The sequence below is a fragment of the Delphinus delphis genome, chromosome 12, assembly GCF_949987515.2.
Source record: "Delphinus delphis chromosome 12, mDelDel1.2, whole genome shotgun sequence".
NCBI lineage: Eukaryota > Metazoa > Chordata > Mammalia > Artiodactyla > Delphinidae > Delphinus > Delphinus delphis.
In genome coordinates this window covers 35839944-35858519 of record NC_082694.2, presented here as the reverse complement: position 1 = coordinate 35858519, position 18576 = coordinate 35839944, and the positions used below count along the sequence as shown (strand labels likewise).

At 43.8% G+C, this 18576-nt stretch overlaps 1 long non-coding RNA gene across 1 annotated transcript in view; it reads left to right on the top strand.

The window, feature by feature from the left end:
• Positions 1–1249: 1249 nt before the first annotated feature.
• The window catches only part of LOC132435413 (uncharacterized), a 30004-nt gene continuing 12677 nt past the window's right edge, over positions 1250–18576 (top strand). Inside the window, exon 1 of the long non-coding RNA XR_009521533.1 lies at positions 1250–1311. This is a non-coding gene — a long non-coding RNA (uncharacterized lncRNA). The remainder of the gene's footprint in view (positions 1312–18576) is intronic.

Below are 18576 nucleotides of genomic sequence, written 5' to 3'. Positions count from 1 at the left end.
AAAATAAAAGACTGACTTCATTTTCCCTCCCCCATCCTCATCCCCCATCGTCCAGATTTTGTGATGGATCAGACTCTTGGCAAAGAAGAAAAAAATTTAAAAATCCATTCAGTGCTCAACCTCTGGGCCCTTAGATTTTATTTTTCCTTTAATACCAGCAAGTTTCTTGCCCCTGTAGGGATACAGTCTAGCAGGGGAGATCAACAGGTATCAAGACATCACATGGAGAGATAAAGGCAAGTTTATTCTGATCTAATATGAACAGTGGCTATCTCAGAGAGCTGGGGTTTGGGTGATTTTTATTGTCTCCTTTGTCCTTTTATGTAATGTTCAAAATTGTTGCAATGAACACATATTGTTTATATTATCATGAAAAAAGTTACATTTAATATTTTTAAAAGGAAAAACATACAAATAAATGCTATATTATAACTGTGAGGAGAATCAGAAAAAAGAAGTTCATGGTGCTTGGGAAGGAATCACAGGAAAGGGACCTGCTCAGATGAGTCTGAGAAGGCTTCCTGGAAGAGAAGCTCCTGTGCAAGTAAGAGCTTGGAAAGAGGAGAAAATGAAATGGTAAAACCACATACAACAGAGGCAGGCAAAGATATGCTTAAAGCAGGGGTTCTGAATCTGGAAGCCCGAGGGTAAAAGTCAGGGGCTCAATGAACACGAATGGGAAAAATTTAACATATCTCTTTTTCCTAACGTATAATTGAAATTTAGCATTCCACTCCATTTTGAATGCAAACAACAAATACAGTAATATCAGCAGTACCTATGACTCTGTCAGCAGTAAAAATCTCAGATATTTTCAAACCATATAAAAGCCATTGCATATGTCTTGGAGTACCTTTAACACTTATTATCTTTTCAAAATTACTGTAGCTATTAAACTCACCATTAGATCATGTTAATTAATATTTTAATGAAGAAGTGTACATTACTGTATCACAATTTATATGTTGCTATGTGTATTTGGTTTCCTTTGTAATCCCATTCATTTTATTTTATGCATTTAAAAACATTATTCCAAAAAGGAATCCAGGAAAGGGGTCCTGTAGGCTTTACTAGATAGTCAAGGAGGTCCATGGCACAAAAATGGTTAAACATCTCTGCCTGAAAGAGAAGGAATGGCCCCCCGGTCTGATTATATTTTGTATAGAAAGTCACAATCAGTGTGAGAATTGATGAACCAATAAGAAGCTTAGAAATGAGAAAAATAACATCTCTTTTCCAGCTCACAAAGCCAAAGAGTTGATTTGAGGACACAGGCCACCAGGACTGATACCAGCCATGAAGAGTATCCAGGTAATTCCTCTTGCTCAGCCTTCCTGTTTGCCAAGCAACCTGCTGGTTTTCATGTGGCTTCCTAAGCAGCTTTGCACATAGGGAGAGAAATCCAATCAGCAAACGTGAGACTACAGAGACTACGGTCAGCTTGTGAGGGATTCAGAGTTCTTTCTTTCTTTTCTTTCTCTTCCTTTCTTTCTTTCTTTCTTTCTCTCTCTCTCTTTCTTTCTTTCTTTCTTTCTTTCTTTCTTTTCTTTCTTTCCTTTTTTTTTTTTAAGCCGTGCCTCACGACTTGCAGGATCTTAGTCCCCCTGCCAGGGATCGAACCTGGACTCCTGCAGTGAGAGCGCAGAGTCCTAACCACTGGCCCACCAAGAAATTCCCCAGATTTCTTGTTTCAAATTCAAGCTGAACAACACCAAATGGTGGTGAGGGTGTGGAGCAACAGGAACTCTCATTCATTTCTGGTGGAATGCAAAATAGTACGGCTGTTTTGGAAAACAGTTTGGCAGTTTCTTATGAAGCTAAGACTATTTTTACCATATGATCCAGCAATGTTGATATTTGCCCAAATGAACTGAAAACTCATGTCCACACAAAAACTTGCACAGGAATGTTTACAGCAACTTTATTCATAATTGCCTAAACTTGGAAGCAACCAAGATATCCTTTAGTAGGTGAATGGATTAAAAAAAAATTGTGTTATATCCAGATAAGGAATATTATCTGGTGCTAAAAAGATATGAGCATTCAGGGCTTCCATGGTGGCCCAGTGGTTGAGAGTCTGCCTGCCGATGCAGGGGACACGGGTTCATGCCCTGGTCCGGGAGGATCCCACGTGCCGTGGAGCGGCTGGGCCCGTGAGCCATGGCCGCTGGGCCTGCGCGTCCGGAGCCTGTGCTCCTCAATGGGAGAGGCCACAACAGTGAGAGGCCTGTGTACCGCAAAAAAAAAAAAAAAAAAAGATATGAGCATTCAAGCCATGGAAAGACATGGAGGAACCTTAAATGAATATTACTAAATGAAAGAAGCCAACCTGAAAAAGCTAACAGTGTGTGACTTCAACTCTATCACATTCTAGTAAAAGCAAAACTATGGAGACAATAAAAACATCAGTGGCTGCCAGGGATTGTGGGAGGGAGGGATGAATAGGTGCAACACAGAGGAATTTTAGGGCAGTGAAACTACTCCGTATAATACTATACTATATGATATTATATGATATTCTGTATAATACATGTCATTACATATTTGTCAAAACCTATAGAATGTACAACACCAAGAGTGAACCCTATGGTAAACTATGGACTACTTTGAGTGATTATGATGTGTCGATATGGGTTCATAGATTGTGACAAATGTATCACTCTGGTGGAGGATTTTGATATAAGGGAGGCAGCATGTATGTGGACACAGAGGATATATGGGGACACTCTGTACCTTCTACTCAGTTTTGCTGCGAATCTAAAACTGCTCTAAAAATCATCTAGTTTTTAAAAATTCAAATTGAAATGTTTACATCAGTCATTGTGAGTTGGGCTAATGTGAGTCTGCTGCTGAGAGATGGAGTCCCCTCTAGTGTGCCAGGAGGGTCAGCCCATCTTCCTGCACTGAAATAAATGGACCCAGGTGGTTCTCCCAACTTCAAATGCTCTTTTCTTTTCCAGAGAATTGCTTCTCATCTGTTAAGGCCCAGGCATGGTGTAATGTCCTTCTGTTTCCCTCCTTGGCATTGCTAAAGGGCTCCTTCTACACTCCCCTTGCAATTAGCAGAGGTTGGTGCCCCGCTCTGGGGTGGCACACATAACCTGGTGCTGCAGGTCACTGCTGTTGTGTGCCTCTCACTGGACTGTGAGTTCCTCAAGGGCAAAGGTCACCTCTTTATCATTTTTCAATCTCCCCAGCGTCTGGCACATTAAAGCTGTCTAGAAAAGTGACAGTATCGGACCTGTGTTTTGAGGCAATTCCACTGGCAGCGATGTGGAGGAAGACTTGGGGAGTGAGAGGTGAGGGACAAGGAGACTCTTCCAAGGTTCTTGGCAACATTCCCACTGAAGGACGATGAGGTTCTGCAAGAAGTCAGTAGCAGAGAGAATGGCAAAAAGGGAATGGAGGTAGAATCATTAAACTTGAGCGATGGGTTAGATGGTGGGGAAGAGGGGAAGGAGGACTGGAAATCTGGAAACCTCTAGAGCCTCCTTACTGGTCTCTTGGCATTAGTCCTTGCTCTCCTAAGAACTATACAGGCTGTTTTCAACAGAGTGGAGAGTTGATTAAAAAATTCGAATTATTTTCTGCTTCCACTCAAAATCTTCCAGTTCTTTTCCTGGTGATCCTTACGTAGTTCTCACAATGGTCTATGAGGTCCTACTTGCTCCTACCCCACCCCTTGCCTCCTTTCCTACTGGAATCCAGTTCCCACTGCCCTCTCCCTTGCATCCTCTGCTCCAGCTGCATGTCGCACGCTCCCATCCCAGTTTCTTTGCACGCTCCATTCCCTCCACGTGGAACCCTTCCCCCAGCTAGTGCCCTTGCTTCCTTGGGGTCTTTACCCAATTGACACCTCTTCACTGAGGCCTTTCCAGGCCACACTGTTTAAAAGTGCAAAACCATCAATTCCGAGGCCCCTTCCCCCTTTACATTGTTCTTTTCCCTCGTGCTGTCTAACATGCTATGTATTTCAGTTATTTTTCTGTTGGCCCTGTTAGACTATAAGCTCCATGAGGGCAGGGATTTTTGTCTGTTTTGCTTACTGCTCTATCCCAGGGCTAAGAACAGGCCTTGTCCAGCACAGAGTTGAACAAATGCTCAATAAACAGTGGTGGATTGACTGACTGGATTTCCATGACTTGAGTCATAAGCTCCTTGGACATAAGCTCCTTGGAGAAGGCCATAAGCTCCTTGGACGTAAGGATTCTTTCATGACCCATGTAGCACCTAGCAGGTTTTGGGCATGTGGCAGATGACCAAGTGGACCCTGGGGAGGGAGTTGTCCTAGACTTGACCCCCTAGGGCTCCTTTTATCTCCTATTCGCCACCAACTTGCTGACCTGCTTACACCCTGCCAGAAATACAGTCTGGATGGATGACAAGCTGGGGTCCTGTGAAGAATGAGCACATAAAACGCAGTTCAGCAAAGACACCACTCCTGGGTAGCTAGCTACACAGGCAGTACTGAAGAGTAGTCATGTACGGGGTCAGGATCATACTAGATTTCCCACTTTGTGAAGTGAAGCAGATAAAGTCTACCTTGTTGAGATGCTGTAAGGATCAGACACATCCATGGCAGTGCTTGTACCCAGCACGTGCCCAGTAAATGAGGGCTATTAGATGATGAAATGGGGTCAGTACTCCCCACCATCCAGTGCAGCGACAATGTTGATGGTAATGAATATGTGACTCATTACCAAGCCCAAGGCCACTTGGCAGCCTTACCTGCCGCAGGTTCTGAGGACACAGTTATTTCTTAAGGCTTCAAGCAAGACCTTGCCAAGACCCACTCAGGCATTTCACGCAGCTCATTTCCTTCCTGATCCAGCAGCATCAGTGACTTTAGACATTAAACATTAGAAGAATGTATCTGTGTCATACTTTAAGACTGATTGGGACTGGGTCCAAAAATAATGTCAAAAGAATTCCCCAGTTCCCAGACAATAGCCACTGCTGTGAGCTGTTATAATATCACAATTAAAACAAGAGGGGTGCTGGTATCTTCTCTTCCTCCCCCTTTTTTTTTTTGGCGGTACGCGGGCCTCTCACTGCCGCGGCCTCTCCCGTTGCGGAGCACAGGCTCCGGACGCGCAGGCTCCAGACGCGCAGGCCCAGCGGCCATGGCTCACGGGCCCAGCCGCTCCGCAGCATGTGGCATCTTCCCGGACTGGGGCATGAACCCGTGTTCCCTGCATCGGCAGGCGGACTCTCAACCACTGCGCCACCAGGGAAGCCCTCTTTCGCCCCTTTTTATATGGAAAAAGATGTGTTGTCTCTACCACTGGTGAACTTAAAAAAAACAAACAAATCATTGATCAATCCCATGAAATCGCATATTTTGACATGGCCTGACTTTTCCTCTGAACATTTTCCCTTTCCTTTTCTCCCTTTTGCATTTCAAAATTTCCCTCCAATTATTACTTCTGTTTGGCTCCTCCCCCGCCCCTTTCTGTTTGCATCTCTCTCTTCTTTGCCTGATGTACTTAGTCTTCAGTGAGTTGCTTTATGTCCACCCCCACTAGTCCTTCCAAGTGGGATCCCAAGTTCCTAAGCTCCTTTCGCCTCCTGTGTAATATTAATAGCTCTTTTGGCCTTTAAGTTATAGTTGATGCCACCTTGGCTCAGAAAGTTCCTAGCTTCACTTTTCCACCAAGTCCATTGAGTTTAGAAGCAAGCCCTGGTGCCTTCTGTTTAATGACTAAGGGCTTAGAGAGACTCTCAGGCTAGGAACAAGGCATGTTCAGTACGTCCTTGCTCCCTTACAGCTGGAAAGAGTTAACATGCAAACAGCACTTTACAAATACTCAGCAGAGACTGAAATACTGAAAAAGAAAGTGCTCTGCGTGTTGCTGTGTCCTTAAGGGCGATGGTGAAGCCAAGAGAGCGCAGCAGAGGCCGTGGCTGGTGTGGGTAACCCACTAGCCCCAGGCCCCAGGTTTCAGAGGGGGATCCCGCCACTCCTTCTCCTGTTGTGACCCTCATCTCCACCTACCCCCAGTGCCCAGCTCACCTGGCCTCTGCTCCAGCCCTTTGGCACATACAGCACGCCCGACAGAGCTGGACCTTGGCCCACTGCTTCTCAGTTGCCAACCAGCCAAGAGAACACCTGCTTTTCATTCTCTTCAGGGGAGTGTGAAGTTTCCCCTTGGGAAGAAAACCTGTGCCTGGGCTAGAACCCTTCCCCCTTTTTTATTTATCAATCTAGCCTCACTCCAGAAGGTGTCCCAATGAGCCCCAACCTCTGCTCTTCGTGGCCCAGCATCACCTTGAGTTTCTGCAGTCAGTGACGGAGGGTCCGTGGTGCGCGAGTTGCCTCTATGGTTTTGTTTTCCTTTGTCTACATTTGGTTGGCATAAACACTTCTGAAAAATGGGCTGCAGCTGATGCCTTTTCATTTGGTTCCCGTTAACGAGAGGTTTATAAAATGACTCTTACTATGCAGAACACATGTTCTAAGTATACAGTTACTTGATGGATTGAAACAGTGCTGAGAGAGGCGGAACACATGTTTTGAAATATTCCTAAAATACATAATTACTCCATGGACCAATTGCGTACATAATATACATTTTAATATACCATTTAACTGCTGTTTACCTAGGAGACAGAAACCTTTCTGGTCTCTCGGGTTAAACTACAGATTTTTAGAAACCGTCTAAACACATATTTACTTGATTCATTCTCGTCTCTTGGATGATGAATCCTTTTCCAAAGAAGCAGCTTTACATGAAAAACAAGAGAATTCAATGCTCGGAGGTAGAGGCTACTAATGAAAAAATCAAAGGTTTTACCTTTCATGACTCAGGGATCACAATTCCAAATACAGGCTTAACCCAAAAGCCCTAAAATTAATCCACATCACTGAAACTCACCCCCTCCCAACACCTGAATATTTTTTCATCATAACCCTTTCTGATGAAAATGTTTAAGTTGCACGATAGCAGCTTATATGGCTGGAGAGCTCCATTTCTCCAAATTTATTATTATTGCCAAGGATTTCTCCTAGTCCAAGGGAGAGCTCATGATCTTCCCCCCCAAAAAACTTGCTTCTCCTCCCAGGTTCCTCATTTCAAGAAATGGCACCAATATCCACCAGTGTTCATGGCAGAAAGCAAAATGCCATTCTTTACTCTTTCCTCCTGCCCTCTCTCTCTAGTATCTTCACGCAATCAGAAGCTATCTGGGCATGTTATTCAGCTTCTCTGTGCCTCAGTTTCCATATCGATAAGAGGAGGATTATAATAGTACAGACCACATAAGGCTGTCACTGTAAGCTTTAAACGTCAAGTGCCTCACACAGAGTAAGTGGTATGTAAGTGCGTTCCTCTTTTTCCTCCTCTTCTCCGTATACATTATCTTTATAATCTGTCTGCTTCTCACCATCACCAGAGCCAATGCCCTGATTCGAGATGCCATTCTTCCTCACCTCTGTCCCTAGCTGGCTTCTGAGCACTCACTCTTTCTGACCACACCCTGCCCCACTCCAATCCATTCTTTGCAAGGAAGCCAGAGCTGTCCCCCATATTCAAATCAGAGCATGCCTGAAAGCTCCTCCCCCATTCTGAGGATAAAGACCAACTTGTAGAAATGGTTTTCCAGGCCCTTCATGATCTGGCTCCTGGCTCCCACCCCAAATCCTTCCCCTACCAAAAGCCTATGAGTCCACTGTTAGTTTTCTTGGCCTCATGAAACAACAATACCCGTGAGAAGGGCAATACTTCCCTCTTACCTGTCGTGGACACCTGGCTTCTCATAACAAAGTATAGAAAATTCTGGTTCATGCCCCAAGAAAGAACCGGGCATAGGCTAACAGGGTTTGACCACCTTGTTTAAAGTGACGAACCACAGTCACCCAGGAAAATCTCTTAGTCTTGTGGGGGAAGTGGACCTGGTTCCTCCCAGGAGAGAGAATCAGAAGAAGGCACAGGAGAATGGTTCTCAAACTTGAGCGTGCCTCAGACTTCCGTGGGGGGCTTCTTAAAACACATTGTGGGCCCTACGCCAGAGATTCAGACTCAGAGGATCGGGGGTGGATCGGGGTGGGGTCAATGGGCCTGTGAGGAACTACCTGGGCCCGGACTTTACCCTGAGACCGTGACATCTCTGTGGCCTGTGGCCGGTGTCATGGCAACACCTGAGCTTTACCTGCTTTATCTGCCCTCAGGCTGGGGGGCAGAATGAATGAATGAAGGTCAAGGAACGAAGCCTGCAGCCTAACAGATGGGGGAGGCCAGCTTCAGCAAGAGTGTAACCATGAATAGGGCTCACAGAAGCAGCTGCACCAGGGACAGCTAAGGGCGCAGGGGGTGGGGGGGAGAGCAGGGCGGGTATAGGGGTGGAGGTACCCTTTTGTCCTAGCACCTCAGAGCCACTCTCTCTGTGCCTGGCAGAGCCTTTAGCTTCCAAAGATCCAAGATCAGAGCCACCAGCCTTGAATTCTCTGAAGGCAACCTTCCCCTACCCCATTAGCGACCACCAACATCTGTATCTGTGTTGATCACCCCCAGGGCCACTCACCCTCACTACGGAGTCCTGTTCTCTGCTGGGAAGACTGAAGACCATGAGCTTGAGGCCCACATTTTCACATGCATGGAGAAGGTTTTAATGGTAGGAAGGTAGGCAAGAGGGAAGTGAGAGGGACAGAGCCCCTAGAAGGTGAACAGGAACAGACAAGAAGGGGGATGTAACCCCGGTATGGCATCTGTTTCCATGGTGATGGCCCAGAAGGAGAGCAGAGGTCTCACTGGCCACTGACCATCACAAAGACTTTCTATTTGCTGTAGCAGCAGAGGGGAGGGAAGAGTCAAAAACCATCATTCATGACTGTAGATTTTTAGGCAGAAGGTACCAGGCAGGGCCAGCTTATCTGAGCAGGGGCGACAGATGCTTGGCCAGAGCCGCTAGTGCTTAAGAGGATGAAGTTGGAGGCAGAGAGAAGGTGAGCCTAGGGGTTGGGACTAGGGCAGGTGCAACGACTGGAATGGATTTGGGAGCTCCTTCCCAGCACAAGTCAACTGGAGCAGCTGAAACCACATGCCCTACATGACAGCCAGCGGTCCAGTAACCTGGGAGACCACTTCAGTTTCCAGGGAAGTCTAAGAGGTGGTGATGCAAAAGTTAAGCTTATCTGGTGCAACAGCTGACAAGGCTGCCAGTGGAAGAGCTGCATGATGAGACATACAAGGATGTCTACAGCAGAAGCATGATCGCAGAGGATGCTAGCAAAGATTGAGGTATGGATTCAAATCCTAGTTTGGCCTTTCACCAACTCTGTGACCTTGGGCTAGTCACTTTTGTGACTGTCATTTTTAAGAGAGGAAAATAATAGTACCTAGCCAATAAGGTGCTTATGAGAGTGATACGAAATAAAAAACATGTAAAGTGTTCAGCATCTTGCCTGGTATATTGTGAGCACTAAATTTATTATTATTGCCAAGCAATATATATATATATATATTTGGCAGTGCCATGCAGGCCACGCAGTGAAAGCACCGAGTCTTAACCACTGGACTGCCAGGGAATTCTCGATCATATATTATTAAGTGAATAAATAAAGCACATGTATGGCACAATCCCATCTATGTGAAGAGGAACCGCTGTATTTCTCTCTGTGTGTGTGTATTTATAAACACATGAAGAAAAGTCAGGAAGTATCAAACTGTTAAGGGTGGTTAATTCTGGGGAGTCGAAATGGGGAAGTGGGTAAAGGGATTTCGCCATTTCACCCAAGCATCTGGACTGTTTGGGTATTTGCGGGATGGGGGGAGGAGAGTGAGGAAGGTAAGGAATGTGGAGGTGGAAGGCACCCTTCTGTCTTAAGGGACTGTAATCTGCAAATGAGGCTTTGCCAAGGTCTCAGTACTTACTTATTTGTCCAAGAACCTCATGTGTGTCCTTGGGTAACACTCACAGTGCTTTCTCACTGTGGGTGATACTGTGTACAAGGCACACACTGCCTGCCTGCCTGCTTCCTTTGTTTAGTGGCCTTTCTTTTCCCATGGCCAGGGCCACCTGCCTGACTTGGCCCTAGCTAGGACCTAGACCAGTTCAGGCTCTACACCAAACTAGAACCCAACTGGGAAGCTATGAAGAGCTGGAGACAAATTCTTTGGTGCTCAGCGCTGGGTGAGGCTTGCTGCATTGACCAGCATTTCCTAATTCTGATTCCTGGGTGTTACAGAGTCCATTGTCTCCTTCCTTTTATAAACTGGGTAAAACCCTGGAGCAGGCTGAATAATCCCCCCTCCCCAAATATCAGGTCCTAATCCCTGGAACCTGTAAATGTTACCTTATTTGGAAAAAACATCTTTGCAGATGTGATTAAGGATCTTGATTGTCTGGATGGGCCCTAAAAATGCAGTCACGTGTATCTTTATAAGACAGAGGTAGAGGGAGATTTCATCCTGACAGAAGGGAAGGCACGGATTGGAGTGATGCGGCCACAAACCACAGAATGCCAGCAGCCATCAGGAATTGAAAGAGGCAAGGAAGGAATTCTCCCATAGAGCTTCGGGAGGGAGTGCGGTCTTCACAACACCTTGATTTCAGCCCAGTGATACTGATTTTGGACTTCTGGCCTCCAGAACTGCAAAAGGATAAAATTCTGTTGTAGAGACTACATTTCCCAGTTTCTTTGACAACTGGGAGTAGCCATATGACTAGGTTTGGCCAATGGGTAAAAGTGATGTATGCTACTTCTGCCTCTTGAGTTTCAAATAAAGTTTCTTGCCCTCCCTGTTCTCTTTCACCCCTGCTATGGGCTGGACTCCAACATGGTGCTGGTAAGCCAGCTGAACCAAGAGGAGAAGACAGCTGGAACAACAACCTCAGACACAGTGAAGGGAGCTGTGAGCAGAGGATGGTTTCCTGTGTTCCTAGACAACCTCGTGGAGCTGTGGTACCCTTCCTGTTTCGCAGTGTTGCATGAGAGAGGGACAAAATTCTATACAATGGAAGCCCTGTTATGTTGGGTTTTTTTGTTACAGCAGCTATACCCAGCTCTACCCTAACTAAAACACTGGGCTTCTGACTTGTTCTGATCATCTCGGCCTCTACCTGCCTATAAATCCTCCCTAAAACCTGTGCCATGGTCCTGGATCCTGCTGACCTACAGACCCAAGATAGATGATCCTCTTCCTGGATTTCTGAAAGTCACCAACTCCAAGATTATCGATTGCCATACTTTGCCTGTCTGTTGGGACACCTCCACTGTTCTGTATGGAAGTGCCTATTGCAGACTCCTTACTGGCACTAAGTTTGCCCATCACCATACCCTCTGGATGCCTGGCTCTACCCTCACTGCTCCTTTAGCTAGCTGTGTCTTCCTGGGGTCTGTCCACTCCAGGAGGAAAATTTGCTTCTAGGTCCTGACTCTTCCTTGTACACCCTGTCCTATAGCAATTAACTAGGCCATGCCTGGCTATGTCCTGAGATATGTGGGGAAAGGGTTGCCAGGCTCCTGACAGGAAGCACACAATACGAGACCTAAGTCTCCCGTGACACTTCCCTAGCCAGCCCTGAAGCCAACTAGTATCTGTTTGCAGTGTCAAACCAGCAAATGACTACATGGGGCTTTGGTAATAGAGATACATTTCACTGTTTGATGACTTACACTTATGTTTGTTTTCCTTTACACAACTTTACAGTCGATAATGTATCATCAGAAACTGAGGTTGGCCTGAGGATGTGTACTGCTTCAGGAACACACATTTCAAACTTGGAATGTACACGGGTCTGACTTCAGGTAAAGAGTCACCTGGGCTCCTGGTGAGAAATGCGTTTGATTAGCTCTAAGCTGCGGAAGGAAACTCACCCAGGGTCCTGGATCAGGCAGGCAGCTACTATTTACTTATGCAAAACATTAAGACAAAGTCATTAAAACCCCCATTCCTAGTAGTTGTCTCAGAAATTGCAATCCCTGGCTGAGCAATCCGTTTTGTACGAAGCAAGGAGATATTTGGGTTAATAATCTTGAGTTTTTAGGACTCAATCAATGTTTTGGTTGCTGCAGGCTGCTTTGCGACTGTAAATTTTGAGTACAGTGCTTGTGGGCTGTATAAATATTTAGCTAGCCATTGAAGCATCAATTAATGGAATCACTTCTTCTGTTCTTTAATTTAGAAGATAACGTTGGTAGTGTACTAGCATGAGGTGTTTATTTCAGCGCCTCTTATGCATGGGAAACTAAATTGCTACTGTGCTGTATAGTTTATTATTTTGTCGCTTTGCATATCCATCTCCCTTCGCATATTATCTCTCTTTTAGATGCATCTCCTTCAAATAGATCTTGAATAACCTAGTCACTTGCTTCAGATGGTTTTGACCTGATTTTAACTTTACAGCCATACTTCTCTGTTTTAAGATTTGCAGTGTTTTGTGTGTGTGTGTTGTGTGCGTGTGTTCGTTAATATCACTGATGTAACTAGGAGTCACAACCAGGACTGATCACTAAGCCCTTCCTTTTAGAATGTGATGAATTTAAAACAGAAAAACCTGCATAATGAGTCCAAACCTATCACTATTAAATATCAAAACAGTCAAGTAAAGTGAAGCCTTCTTTCAACTGGTTGTTTTGTCTAAATCAAGGTTTCCCAAAATGTGTTCCTCAGCATACGTATTGGTGGGCTGCTAAAAGGATTCTATTTTGTTTCTATTTGGAAAGTCAAGTGAAGAAAAAAAAAAAAAGTGGTACAATCCGGTTATTAGTCTCTTCTCCAGCCAGGAGACATCTTGAGGGTGAAGGACTAAACATCCTCTGTCCTGTGTTTTTCAGGCTGAATTATTAAGAGGTTTTTAGCTCTAACAGTGTCCTAGAAAAGAGCTATCAACTATTGTAGGTTTTTCTAACATGTGCTTGCTTGGTCCTGGCATTTGGTTGTAAAACTGAATCAATATGACAAGCAGAGAGTTCTAATGGTTTTACTGAAAAAGGGGGCTCTGACTTTTTAGGTACATTGAATATGAACTGGGTATTAAGTTATATTAAGAAAATATTTTAATCTTTTTAAGCATGATGATGACACTTTATGTAAGAAAATCTCCCACTTTTTGGGAGATGCACGCTAAATTATTTAAGGATAGAATAGCATGCTGTCTGGAATTTCCTTTAAAATACTTCAGCAAAAAAACAAAAAAATGGGCATAGATGAAACAAGTAAGAAGAATAATGATAGTTGTTGAAGCTGGGTGATGAGTAGGTAAATGTTTTTATAGCCTCCACTTTAATTTACTTTCAACAATTTTTATATTGCAAAGTTCAAAAAATGTTCTGTGGTCAAATAAGTTTGAGAAATTGTAGTTTTCGTAAAGTGAAATTAAGCATGTTTCTTTACCATAGGCCTTCTTAAGATCTTTATATGTTAGTGTGTAGGTAAATCTTTTAATTTTTTTTCTTTGCTGAACATCTCAGAAGACTGATATTCTGCCAAACATGCTCACATGCTTTAAGAAATACTGGCCTAAATTCTGCCTAACAACTGGTTTGAATTGAATTGCCTGCACTGACCACTGTTGGACTTTGTGATCAAAGTGAACCGTGAATGCTTTCCTTCCTGTCTTCATCCATTTCAGCCCTAGGCAGCCAGCACTGGGGTGGAGTTAGGAACGTCAAATGGGGTGAAGTTTAGACCTTGGCTCAGCCACTTACTAGCTCTCTAATCTCAGGTATGTCATTTAACCTCTTTGCCCCTCAGTTTCATACCTCCCTCCATTAAGGCAATGTTCTATGTATCCACCTCTGTAGCAATCTTTTGTGTAGGTATGTTTCTATCTATCTATCTGTCATCTACATACCTGAGATGAAACCAAAGGGTCGAGGCTAGTCCTGCAAAGAGCCCATTGCCTGCTCTCTGGTAGATGGAAAAGACTTTCACTGCCTTTAATATATTGATTTCAGGACAGGAAAACACCAGCTTCCTGATGTTATAAGTATCATTGGGCCTTTGTCACACTAGAAAACATCTTTTGTATTGACACACTTGAATGCTATTTAGAAAACAGCCTTCAAATCAGAGGAAAAATTGCACAAGTGCCTCTGTAGCAGTAATGTCCCCACTGAGGCACAGCAAGCACACACTGAGCATTTTGACAGGAAAACATGCAGATATTTACTTTGGCCACAGCCAGATTTCACAGTTATTACTTCCCAGGTCTAAGGTATATAGTCATACATCTTCTGGAAGAACATTCAGGCAGCAATGTGAAACCACGGATTTAATCAAATTTATAACTGTTTCTTTAGCATGAGCAAGGTCTCTGCTAATTCATAAGCATCTTTTCATTTGATTTTCCTGACGTGGTATGTAAGTGAGAAATCAGGCTAATCCAGTAGTGAGGACATGCAAATGGCAGAGACCTGATCAGAATAAGCTTTGGGCAGGCAGAGCTTAATTGAGTATCTTTTCTCTTCTAGTTGTGGTAGAAAGGAGCTAATACAATCAAGAACACATAGCTCTTCAGTTCCCATGGGAATAGCTACCTAATTCATGGAGAATAAAAAAATCCACAGGTGATCTAAAACTATCATATTGACTGTCAGATTTCACTTTCTCCTCTGATGAAATTTTGCCCAATTGGCAAACAAGTATAAATGATTACTTGTCTATTTTCCCTTTTTGCCTCTTTCCCTTATCACTTAGGACATTTCTTCTTATTGAAATTAATAAAAATATATTCACTGAGTATTTGCTGTGCATTGTAAGAAAGACAAACTATATGAGAGCACTGCTCTCTCTCTAGGTTTAGTTTATTGTCCAGTGGCTTTATTTATAGTTTTTGTTCATTTTTAGCCCAAATGATGGCATACTATATAACTACTGTGCACCTTGGGTTTTTGCTTATGTATCATGGAAAGGCTTCCATATTATTAGAGATAGAAATATGGAATATATAGCAGTGTGGAATATTCCTACATTAGGAATATGGAATGGTCCACATATAGGAATATGGAATTCAAAAGAACTACCCCACTGTTTTTAATAGCTATGTAATATTCCAATGTATGAAAATATCATAATTTACTTCACCAGTCCCTAAATGATGCAGATTAAAATTTTTGCTATTAAAAATAATGCTACAATGAATAACTGTACATTCTCTATTTCCTACCTGGGCAAATATATCTGTAGGATATATACCTAAAATTTGAACGAGTGTGTTGAATGTCAGAGAGCATCTGCTCTTGTGATTTGGTACCTATTGCAATTAAAATAGCTATTGTCAAACTGTCCTCCAAGAAGGAAGATGATTTGCACACTCCACAAACACTCACATATCCACTTGTATATTTGGTGTACCCTCATCAGGAGAGGAAATTACCAAATTTTGTGAATTTTGCCAATTGGAAAGATAAAAAATGTCAGCTCGATTTTAAATTTACATTTATTTTATTATGAATGAGGGCAAGTACTTTTCACATATTGAAGCAGGTATTTAGGTCTATTTCTGGATTCTCTATTCTGGTTCATTGATCTGCCTGTTATCTGTCTATTTCAGAATTAAGAAGGATGATTCTTAATCTTTAAAAAAGGTAGAAGCTTCAACTGAGCTCTACCACTGACTAGCTATCTTGAATGAATCCCTTCATCTCTTTAATCTTAGCTTCTCCATCTATAAAATGAGTGTCAGATCCCATAAGCTCGTTTACTCAGTGTATGTTTGTTGAGTGTTAGGCTCTGTGCTGAGGATGCATAGAACCAAAGAAGATGCCATCTCTGCTGTCACAGTGTTTACAGTCAGTGTGGGAAGGAGGCAGACACTATTCAAACCCTGACATAGATCACTGAGATACTGTAGCAAAGGAAACTTAGAGGATGTCAGGGAGGAGGGAGCAGAGGGGGGGCCATGGAGATTTCCTTTGGAAGGAAGTGATATGGAAACTGAGATCTGGTGAGAAAGGAATTAGCCCGGTGAAGCCAGAGGGGTGGTGGAAAGAGTTTTCCTAATAGACTTTCTGGCATGTGAGGGCTCAGCATGAATGAAGAACTCTGTACTGTAGCTGGAGATAAAAAAAGGATGGTAAAATGGTGCTAGATAAGAAGCTAAAGAAGTAAACAGGAGGACTTCCCTGGTGGTGCAGTGGTTAAGAATCTGCCTGCCAATGAAGGGGACATGGGTTCGATCCACGGTCCAGGAAGATCCCACATGCCGCAGAGCAACTAAGCCTGTGCGCCACAACTACTGAGCCCGTGAGCCACAACTACTGAAGCCCACGCGCCTAGAGCCCATCCTCTGCAATAAGAGAAGCCACTGCAGTGAGAAGCCCGCACACCACAACAAAGAGTAACCACCGCTCACTGCAACTTGAGAAAGCCCATGCGCAGCAACGAAGACCCAATGCAGCCAAAAATAAATAAATAAAATAAAATAAAATAATTAAATTTTAAAAAAAGTAAATAGGAATCAACCCATGTAGAGTCTTGGATAGATATTTCGGCGTTTCTCCTAAGCATTTGTCTTGCCTGAGACCTGTAGGAAGTAAAGTCTGAGTTAAAGACTAAAGTGGTGACACTTTATGGGGAGGTGAAAGCCCAGGACAGTGAGAGTGAGGAAGAGGGGAGGTGAGGCAACGCAATGCTGCTATCTATGTATTATCATAGATAATACATAGATATCACCGGGTTACAAGGAGTTTCAGCTGCAGAGAAACACAGCTGATCAATTGCCAGGTGTGTTGTTCAGCCCACAGGATTTCTCCAGGAAGCTTACAAGGAAAACCATATTTCAGAGCAATTCTTAGTAGGGAGAAGTGAGGGAGTAATTCATCTGCTTCATATTCTCCTATCTTTATTGCTCGTTGTTTGTATTTCACACTGCAGAAAGCTAACCCCCTGCACTTCCAGAAGGCATCACCTAACCCCGCACCGGTCAGGCTGGAGGTGTGGCATTTTATCCAAACCTGGAAGTTGAGGTGTGGGTGGAATACCAACCAAGAGAAAGAGAAGGACACAATCAAGAGACTCTGAGAAGCACATGGAGTTTGTGTCCAACATACCATTAATGGATTCCATGCAAGAGAGTGACATGGCCTGTCAACGTTGTGGAGAAGAGCCTAAAGAGAGCTGAGAATGGACGTGTGGGAAACAATTGCAATGGTCCAGAGGAAAGTAGTCAGTGTCTAGGGTTGGGGTGGTGGGTGTAGAAATGGAGAAAACTGAATAAATGTGAGAAATTTGGGGAGGTAAAATTGCCAGGGCTAAGGGAATGGTTGGATTTGAGAAATAGGGAAAGCTATCAAGGATGATGTCAGGTTTATGACCCGAGCAGCCTGGTGGATGGTGGCATCATTTGCTGAGATAGGAATATGAGGTAGAAAACCAAGCCTGGAAGGAAAAATCTTGACTTGGAGCTTGAACTTGTGCCTATGAGAAGCCCCACTGGAGATTCTGAGTGGGCAAATGAATATACGAGTCTGATTGTTGGAGCTGTACACATGGATGGTAGGGATTGAATATAGAGTGAGAAAGGGAAGTTTAAAAACTTAACATTTAATGGCTCTGTAAAGAACGATGGACTTGGAAGGAAGATAAAGGAAGAACAAGGCATCTGAAGTGCCTTAAGTAGACTCTTAATTTACTTTTCTAATAACGGTTTAAATATTCTTTGTTACGCATTTAAAAACACTATTCAGAATGACACATGGCAGTGGCAAAGATAAGCAAACGTCTGGCTGTTTGCTTTTTGATCATATCAATAAACTTTTACAATCTAAACAAAAAAAAAGAAAAGAAAAGAAAAAGAAGAGGCAAAGAAGTAGGAGGAAAATAAGAAGAGCTTGAAGTCCTTGAAGCCCAGGGAAGAGGGTTTCAGGAGCGAAGGGTCCCAAAGAGGGCAGAGGAGAACATAGTGGTCATTAGTCATTTTAGCCAGAGTGATGGGACTGAGGAGTGAGGGGAGCTGATGATAAGGAAGAGGAGTATATACAGCCCTTTCAAGAAGTTTCACTGTGGGCTTCCCTCGTGGTGCTGTGGTTAAGAATCTGCCTGCCAATGTAGGAGACACGGGTTCGAGCCCTGGTCCGGGAAGATCCCACATGCTGCAGAGCAACGAAGCCCGTGTGCCACAACTAGTGAACCTGCATGCCACAACTACTGAAGTCTGCACGCCTAGAGCCTATGCTCCGCAACAAGAGAAGCCACGGCAATGAGAAGCCCACGCAAGGGAGAGTAGCCCCTGCTCTCCACAACTAGAGAAATCCTGCGCACAGCAACAAAGACCCAACACAGACAAAAATAAATAAATAAAATGAATAAATTCATTTAAAAAAAAGAAAAAAGAAGTTTCACTGGGAAAGAGAGAGGAAGGGAATAATAGCAGGAAGGGGCTGTGGGTTGAGGCAAGTGTTTTGGTTTTATCTTAAGAGAGACTTAAGGGTGTCTAAATGTAGATGGGAAGGATTCAGATTCAGGCAAGGGTTGAATATACAGGGGAGAGGAGCCATGTTATAGCATGAGACTCCAGAGAGAGCAGGAGGGGCTGGGATCCAGAGCACAGGTCCTGACCTCAGGATAGGAAGCATCCGCTGAGGGATGGGAGGAAAGGAAGGGAGATGGCGCCAGGGAAGGTGGGGCTGTACCA